Below are 9,701 nucleotides of genomic sequence, written 5' to 3'. Positions count from 1 at the left end.
AAGACGTTTAAATGACTCACAATTCCATTTGGCTGGGGATGCCCTCAAGAAACTTACAATCATGGCAGAAGGTGAAGGAGAAGCAAGGACCTTCTTCACATGGTGGCAGGAGAGAGAAGAGCAAAGGAAGAACTTCCAAACACTGATTAAACCATCATATCTAGTGAGAACTCACGATCAGGATAACAGCATGGGGGAACCACCCTCATAATCCAATCATCCCCGTCTCTCGACATGTGGGGAGTATAGGTCCCTCCCTCAACCTGTGAGGATTACAATTCAAGATGAGAGTTGGGTGGGGACACAGCCAAACCATATCAACACAGCAGAGACTGTTTTTGTTCGTTTGGTTGATTTTTTTGTAACGGAGAACCCTAGTGCTTTGTTTTCTGCTTCTTCCAAAGCCTGTTTCTGAACTTTTCCTTTGGGTCTATGAACTACCAAATATCCTTATGATAATGTCATTATTTTTAACTTAGAATATATTTCTGTTTTACGCAAACAACACCTAATATCAAGAGGTATTACTTAATACAGTGAAGTTCACTTAATGGTTTTCCCTATTTTTTTTTTCGATGGTTGATGTAAATTCTTAAAATACAATGTACTAAAAAGAAAGGATATATTTGATTTTTGTAATAAATATTTTTAATACAAGTAAATATTTGTAATAGGAGATCAGCACTGAGCAGACTAATAGAATAGATAATGTATGAAATAGGGGAGAAAGCCAGATGGGAAGAGCTCTACTTCAAATTTGCCCCAGGAATTGAGTATTCCTCTTACTTTTTCTTGTTAAGGACCTTGATCAAGTCGCTTAACCTCTCTTTCAGAGTCAGTTTCCTCATATGCAATGTGGAGATAATAATGCTGTTATTAAAAAGTTTCTATAATTATTGACTGAGATGATGCATAGGAAAGTGCCTGGCATACAACTTAACTCATATTATGAACTTTATAAATAAAAGTCATTTATTATGATCTAAAGAATTATTCAGGTATTTCTCCTTTAGCAGAGAGCGAGGTCTGTATCTATCTTCTTTGCCACTATATCTGTAGTTCCAAGCACAATGCTTCACATATATGATGCTAATTAAATATTTGTTGAATAAATGAGTAAAATAAATAAAAGCAAAATAATAAACAGAGCCATTTTCGAGACTACATCACCCTTGATATTTAATTTGTTTCTGGTTTTATTCTAGTTAGATTTTAGAAATTACTAATTTTCATAGATAATATTTTAAATACATGTATCTTGAAGTTTTAGGATTTACTGCAATTACTGAGTAGTTAGAAAGAGGGGCAGTGGGAAACTTATCTTTTAGCTGTTGAATATTCTACCACTTGTTAGCATTTCTTATAAATGTCAACATAAGAGGAGAAGGGAGGCTTAGAAATATAGTCCCTGTTCAGTGTTAGGTGCCCACTCATTGTCCACAGCATATCAGGAACATGCACATGTCCTTATCATTTAATGGGGTGCTCTTTTTTTTTTTTGCCTACTGTTCTTGTTTGTCCTATTTTTGTCCTAGCAACCTTACAGAGACTTGCGTTTTAAAAGCAAGAATTAGGGAATATTGTAAATGTTCTAAGTAATGGCATATATAGAAGTTCAAATACACTCTTAGACTTAATAGTAGATACATTATTCCACGGCTTACCCACACAAAAATGGTCAGGCCGGCAGCACATGACCCTTTGGGGAGTATACATTATGTTAAAAATGCAGTACGCATGCCTGTATTCCTAGCACTTTAAGAGGCTGAGGTGGACAGATTACTTAAGCCCAGAAGTTCTAGACCAGCCTGGGCAATGTGGAAAACATACAAACCCGGGCACGGTGGTGTGCACCTGTAGTCCCAGTAGCTTGGGAGACTGCAGAAGGAGGATCATCTGAGATCGGGAAGTTGAAGCTGCAGTGAGCCAAGATTGCACCACTGCACTCCAATCTGGGTGACAGAATGAGACCCTTTCTCCAAAAAAAAAATTATATCTAAATATTTGGTTTTATACATTTTTTCAAATATTGCTGTTTTAAAATAATTGTTTTTAGCGTTAATTGAGTGTTCTGGCACAAATGACGCATGCTAATTTAGGTCATATTCACAAAATTATAAGAATATTACAGATGATTTCATTGTTAACATAAACGTTAATCATTGGTTCAACATATCTATATACATATTTATATATGTGGTTTACATATATGCACTATATATTGATATAAATGATATTGTTTTATCAAAAACTTACATGCATAATAAAAATCCAAGTGATAAAAGTTTATTCAATGTAAACTAAGTTTCCCTCCCAAGGCAGACCAAGACCCACTTCCTGAATGCCAAAGTCCTACTCTTCAGAGAAAATTGCCATCACTAGTTTTCTCCTTATTCTTGCAGAAATGCCCAGCATATATATGTTATTTATGCATATCACTTTTTAAAATTCAATATCAGAGCACTTTTCTGCACTGTGCTTTTTTTAACCGCTTTATCATGGAGATTTTATTCCATATCAGCACATATTAAATGATATATCTAACAATGAAATATGAATGAAAATGTAGTGGAACCCCTGAAGCACCAAGACATGATTCTCCTGCTGATATAATCCTACTTCCCATTTTATGGATAAAGAGGCAGGCTCAAGGAGGTAATGTGAAAAATGAGACAGTGGCCTGGTGCAGTGGCTCACGCGTGTAATCCCAGCGCTTTGGGAGGCCAAGGTGGGTGGATCACAAAGTCAGGAGAGCGAAACCATCCTGGCCAACATGGTGAAACCCCGTTTCTACTAAAAATATTAGCCAGGTGTGGTGGTGCATGCCTATAGTCCCAGCTACTCGGGAGGCTGAGGCAGGAGAATTTCTTGAAACTGGGAGGTGGAGGTTGCAGTGAGCCAAGATTGTGCCACTGCACTCCAGCTAGCCGATAGAGTGAGACTGTGTCTCAAAAAACAAAGCAAAACAAAACAAAACAAACAAAAAAAGAAAATGAGACAGTAACAGAGCAAGGACTAGAGCATTCTGGTTCTCAATCCTGTGACTTTGCATGACACCCTGGAGATAAGTTCAAGAAGTCCTGGAAAAACTGCATCTGGGGAAAACTAAAATATTAAAAGGAAGGGGAAAAAAATCATGGATATAACTATGATGAGTCATTCACACGATTAAATTGCAAAGGGTTCAGGGATCCTGTGTTAAAAGTTTTGCCTGGAAGAGCTTCTATTTCTGACTCAGTTACCGATAAAAACCTGGAGCAGATATTTAGAGCCCTCTGGAGTCTTGCTATGGTTTGAGTCTGAGTGTAATGAGATGCCGCTGCAGTTGCCAGCTCTCTACTTAATTACTAGCCAGTAAGAAGGAACCAGATTCCTTCACCTGCCGCTCTAGTCCCACAGCTGAGCCTCTGCCCTGCTGCGCTCCTAGCTTGGAGAGTGGTGGGTCCAAGGGACCTTCTCTATAGGCTGCCAAGAGTCTAGGCTACTTTTGCTGAGGGTTGTTCTGTTCTGTGCCTAAGCCTTGGGTCCCAGGTCAGCCCAGTACATCAATTAGAGCTCCAGGGGCTCTTTTCGTATAAATGCTCTACCTAATTAGGCAAGATATTTTATAAGCTAAAAATTCTATGGAGATCTTGCATTATCAAATACATTGGGGAGACAATCATTTTCTATTATTTTTAATACCTTACTTTTCTCCTAGGCTAAACAAACTCACCAGGGATCTAGCTTCTATATGGAAGCCCCATCTAACTGCATCTCACAAAATAGCCAAATTTCTCCTCTATGGGAACTTGTCTGAGCTATCTTTAGCAAGCCACCATTTAAGTTTACATATAATTGTGAATTCAGAGGCATACCATTCTTCTAATAGATTGCTATAGTTTAACAGACTTAGAAATTAAAGCATTGAAAATATTTAATGAAGCCAATGGATCCTGACTTTCAATTCAGTTCTGTAAACTACTTTTGAGACCGTACTTAGTATATGTAAGAGTCAATATTAGGTATGTGCTGGAAGCCCCTGTCCTGGGAGTCTAGCTCTTCTGTTACCATTCCCTGAACTGTGTCTGTCCCTGAGCTTAGACTGTACTGCTGCACTGCTCCCTGCACATGACAATAACCTGCAGTTTTCCAAGTTTAGGATTAGGGTTGGGCAGGGTGAATGATCAATATAATAGTTTCTACCCCAAGGAGCTCACACTCAAGCAAAGAATGTAATGCATGGATGAGTAGCTATAATACAAGTAGACATCCTTTAACTATCACTTATGCCTTGTGGGTTTTAAGAGGGAATACGGGCCTTGGGGGGTGGGGGAGCTTCTGGTTGGCCAACAATGAAGAGGTGGTGGCAGTGGTGGAAGAAGAGGTGGCAGCGCGGGTAAGGAGCCTGGAAACGTGAGCAGGGAGGGTAGGTGGTTTGGACCCCCTGGACCTCCATCGTCTCTAGGAAGCATTTCACTGGAGGAACATTGGGAGCAGCTGCTTTTGGACAAATTCTTCTGTTAAAAAGTCAGTTGATGCCACTTGCTTTTGGAGTGGTGGGTTGGCTGGCTCCTCCAGCTGATGGCATTTTGAGGTATGTGGGCCAGCTGTAGCCAGGGCATCCAATGCAGAGGGGGCCACTCTAGAGGCGGGGCCACCAGCACAATGGGTCAATGTGTCACCAAGTGCAAGAATCCCTCATCGACCCTGGGCAACATGAATGGAGCCCCTGACCCCAGGAGCAAATCGCACAGCAGGTGGGGTGCAGGCCACCGGGAGGAGCAGGTGCCACCCTACGGCAAGCTAGGTGGGAACATCCTCATCAATGGGACCAAGAAGGTGGAGGCTGCTGCTGAGGCCTGCCAGCAGCTGATGCTCGGGAGAGTCCACGTTCAATGCCGAGGAGTCTTCCTCGGCATTGACAGTTGAAAGAACTGTTCAGGTGCTACAAAGACGAGCGGAAGATTGCAATTTTGGAGGAAGGGATGGAGTGTTTTTGCGATGACCTTTGTGTCAACCCCACAGAATTTTGAATGCTGCTCTTGGCTAGAAAGTTCGAGGCTGCAACCACGTGCAGATTCAACAGGAAGGAGTTTTTTGTTGGCGGCAAAGCAGTAAGTGCAGACAGTATTGACGGAATCTGTGCACAGTTCCCTAGCCTCTTCACAGAAGCTAAACAAGCAGATAAATTCAAGGATCTCTACCAGTTTACATTTCAGTTTGGCCTGGATGCTGAAGAAGCACGGCGGTCACTGCACTGGGAAATAGCCATCGCACTGTGCAAACTAGTTTTTACCCAGAACAGTCCTCCGGTATTGGACCAATGGCTGAAATTCCTAAGAGAGAACCCCTCAGGGATCAAGGACATCACCCAGGACACTTGGAATATGTTCTTTAACTTCACTCAGGTGAGGTCCTGACCTCATCAACTATAGCAAAGATGAGGCCTGGCCAAGCCTCTTCGATATGTTTGTGGAGTGGGAAATGGAGCAAAGGAAAAGAGAAGGGGAAGGGACAGGTACACTCAGCCCAGGGCCTGAGGGCTTGTGTCCTAAGAAGCAGACTTAGTGGCTCTGTCCCAGGAGCAGCAGCAAAGATTTGCTACTGCCCTGCAGCCAACCAAGGCATTAGACCTTTCTGGAAATTACTGAAGATTTGGACATTTTCTATTTTACATCTTTCTCTGCCTTGTATCTGAAAGGGCTCTAATATGCTTTATTATATTTTAGGCACTTTTTTTAATTTTTTTGTTATTTTTGTTTCTTTTTTTGGGAGGGAGTCTCCAAAAATATTTGAACCTGGCTACATACATTTTGTGTATTTTTGTTTGAAATCTTCCATAGAATGAGCCCATTATTTATTGCACAAATTAGATTTGTGTCTGTGTCTGTGTGTGTGTGTGTGGCAGGGTGCAGAACAGGGAAGGGGGATGGGACTGTTAGGTTGAATTAACATCACCGGATGATACAATGTCAGATCTCAGTTTTGCATATTGTTTCTCAGGGCAGGTCTGTGCTGTGAGTAGCGCTGTTTACATGGTTGAATTTAGGTTGTCATGATTATTTTAAAATATTTTAATGGCAACATTGACTGTTAACCATATTGCATTAATTCCCAGACGATTCAGAGCTCTTGGAGAGCCAGGGCCAGCCAAGAGCATTCTAAGTCTGGTGACAACCCCCTTTTAAGCTAATTTATCCAAAACCTTTATTTCCCTCACTTCTTTTTAATTCTTTCTTTGAACTATTGCATTTCATGTTGAGTTTATCCATCAGTATTTTGCACGTGTCAGTCAAGTGGACATATTTTGTAAGAACACATTGTACAGAGAACCACTTGAGCACTGAATGCAGAGAAAGCAGTGTTATCTCAGTTTTGCTGGAAGCAGGCTTCTTGAATAGTTTTCTTTCTTTGATGAAGTGTCTGTATTTTCATGTTGTAAGTGGAAATACTTTTTTTTTCATTTGCCTTGGAGCCAAAGTGTTTGTTCCTGGTGGTAGGGAAACTGTGCCTGCGGGCCACCGAACGTAAAGGAAAACTGTGGTACGGAGCTCTGCTTGAATTAAAAACTTCGTTTTTTCTTTGAGTATCCTTAGCTACTTGTCTGGCAAGTGTGGGAGCCAGGGACTGGCCTGAAGTCTGCCAAACATATGCAACACTTAAATGTGTGCCGTTTCCCTTCGTGCCACATCCATGTTGTCACTTAACCCCCAGGAGGTTTTTATTATCTTTTTGTTAATGTCAGGCTGTGAGGTACATGGATGTGCTTTGGTCAAGGAATAGGCCGAGGCGGATACCCAGGTCTGCATGACTCAGTGAGTTTGGCATGCAAGTGCACACCTCCACTTGTTATATAACCTGTTTGTGTAAGTTCACACTTGGCTCTGAGCCACTATTGCTGTAAAAGATATAACTGCCCTGTTGACACTATGCACAAGGGACATGTCTCTTGGGGCTTGACTCAACTCAACATGGCTTGACATGGTGGGCGTGCTGGCGCCCAGAGAAAGAGAGAGTCAGAGCTGTCCGCCTTTACAGACAGACAGAGGGGAGCCAGGAAACAGCTCGGCTCGATGGTGCCCGGAGAGAGAAAGAGTTTTGCTGCTGACCCTGAAGCCAAGGGAGAGCCTGCCATGCAGCTGCAGGTGTGGGGGCAGCAGGAGCCACAGAACCAGAGCAGACAGCTGAGATACAGGTGAATAGTGTAGAGAGCTAGTGTGAGACAGCTGTTGATGAGAGCTGCTGCTGAATAAAATCATCTTTCACCTGCCTACGGCCCCCTGAGTGTTCTTTCTGCTCACCCACCCACTCCCTCCAGACCTCAACATGACCTTTGGCATAGTCATGAACCTGACAATTGCGACGTTGGCAGGATGAGGTGAGTAGGTCTTCGTCCCCTGGGGGCTCCCGGGTCAGCTATGTGGCCGCAGCACGGGCTGTACCCAGTGTCAGCGGTGCTGCTTGGATGAGCCCAAAGGGAAACGCGGAAGGCAGTGGAGAGGTCTCCTGCAAGTGTGGGAATACACAGCACCAAGAAGGAATGCGCCTTTGCTGGCAGCGTGGGATGGGCGTCTCTGACTGCACTGCGGGAAGTACATGCTTAGTTCCACAGGTAAGGGACCTCTCGGTGCAAGCTGAGCCCCTGGGGGCCCAACTGCACAGCTTGGAGCAGGACCTGGGGGTGGGGGACCTCCAGGCACAAGCAGAGCACTTAGAGGCCCAGATAAACAGTCTGGAACAGGAGTTAGCGACAGCTGTCAGCCTGACCTTGAGCCCGTCCTCCTGGCGGGACACTGCCATTCGGTCTGATGCCGAGGAGGCTCCTCCACTGCGGGATCACCCTGTGATCCGTCAGAAGGTAGAACATGAGCAGCAGTAGGATCCCAGGGGAGATCCCAGGAGCCCCCCCCGCCCCCCCACAGTGGTGGAACACACCTCTTATAGTGCTTTTGCCCCCACTGAGTTGAGGGAAGTAGGTAAACAGTCCAGCAGCGTCCGAAGGAGCTGATAGCATTTCTTGCTCCACCTCTGAGATGGAGAAGCTGGTTTCTATCACAACTCACCCCTCCCTTCATTGGCGGTTGCAGCTGTGCCAACGGTTGACACAAGGGCAAGGTGACTACACGCAAATCAAGTGGCTGATGGCAGCCATACGGACTGTTTGGAACGATGCCAGAGAGACACCAGAAACTGTGAGTAAATGGCAATCATACACTGATTTGGTGCAGGTGCTCCGGGAGATGGCTATGCAGAAGTGTTTGACAGGAATCCCTAGGGCCAGACGATGAACGCTTTACCTCCCCAACGAGGGATCTTGTGCTGAGTTCAGCCGCCCAGGGTGCTTTGGCTCTCTAACTGCTGTTCTCACCCCTTATGTGGGGCACCGCATACATGAAGTGACTACTGCTATGGCAGCTCTTGGGGAGGCAGAAGGTGGGAATTGGGAGTCCACTCCATAAAGAAGGGCAAGGTGCCCTCTTCACAAGTAACCATCCCACGAGATTAAAAGGGGCCCCAGAGAGTGACCCACATGCAAATGTAGATTGATTTACTTGCAGCTGGGGTTGCTAGGGAGAAAATTGACAGGCAACTCAATGGAATGCTGTTGGCTCTGTGGAGGCAATTGTCCTCAGAGCTGCAATTCTGAAGAATGCCCAAGGAGGGGCAAGACAATGTTGTTCAACTCAGCCCCACCTGGAAACTGCAGCTCAAGGACTATTTGCAGACAGGCGAAGACATTACGCCTTTCCTGTTTGATTAGGGAACTGACGGCGGTGCCCAACTCTGGGGAGAACTGGACAACCGGAGGCTACATGTGGAGCTGGCAATCCTCTGGTCCCCCACTAATGTACAGCCGGTCCTAGCACTGGTAGATACTGGTGCAGACTGCAGTCTAGTTTATGGGAACCTGGATAAGTTTCAGGGCAGAACTGCATTCATTGATAGTTATGGGGGCCAGTCTGTGATGGTGTGTTCATGGATAAACACCCCCTGGACTGGGAAAGCAGTTAGTAACTGTATATACTGCCCTTCAGGCTCATAAGAGCGTGGCAGGAAGGGCTATAGACATTGTGCGGACGACTTTCCCAACAGCAGGGTGGGTACACTCGTGGGTAATGACTCCGTGGACTGGGACAGCACAGACTTCCACTTTAGCAAAGTGGGGAGCCTACTTACAGCAGTGAGGTACACTGATTACAAGTCCCTTAGCAGCAGAGTTACAGGAAGTCTTGGGACCTGTACTCCTAATGCAAAATAAGGCCATGGGGCCTGAGGCACCCCTACACCCTAAGCATTCATCGTTAGGAAGGGCATTTTCCCATTCCTAATAGGGCATGGTACACAGATATGTGTAGGCAGGGAGCTACTGCTGCCTGGTTTGCTGCCGCAGTCCAGCCTAGTACTAACACCACATGCGTTAAAACCAGGTGTAGGCGCAGTAGCTAATGAGCTGAACTCAGGACAATGTGAACAGTAATCACTAAGGAGGTAGCACCTATGGTAATCTGTGCCAATAGCTGAGCAGTTTATTGAAACTTATGTATGTGATGGGCCTGTGTGCCCAGAGCCTATGTGTATGTGTCAGGCCTGTGTGCCCAAAGTTTATATGCCAGGCCTGTGTGTCAAACCTGTGTATAAAACCTGTGTGTCCTGTGCGTCCATGTCTTCCTCAGCCTAGGGGGTGGAGTGTAAGGTACGTGGATGTGCTTTGGTCAACG

General features: G+C 44.9%; 1 pseudogene; it reads left to right on the top strand.

Moving 5' to 3' along the window:
- Nucleotides 1-3,707: 3,707 nt before the first annotated feature.
- Nucleotides 3,708-7,097, top strand: LOC116273324 (annotated as a pseudogene).
- The last annotated feature ends 2,604 nt before the right edge of the window (nt 7,098-9,701 follow it).

Source organism: Papio anubis, unplaced genomic scaffold (genome assembly GCF_008728515.1).
Source record: "Papio anubis isolate 15944 unplaced genomic scaffold, Panubis1.0 scaffold55, whole genome shotgun sequence".
NCBI classification, from domain to species: domain Eukaryota; kingdom Metazoa; phylum Chordata; class Mammalia; order Primates; family Cercopithecidae; genus Papio; species Papio anubis.
This window is presented reverse-complemented; position numbering and strand designations above follow the sequence as displayed.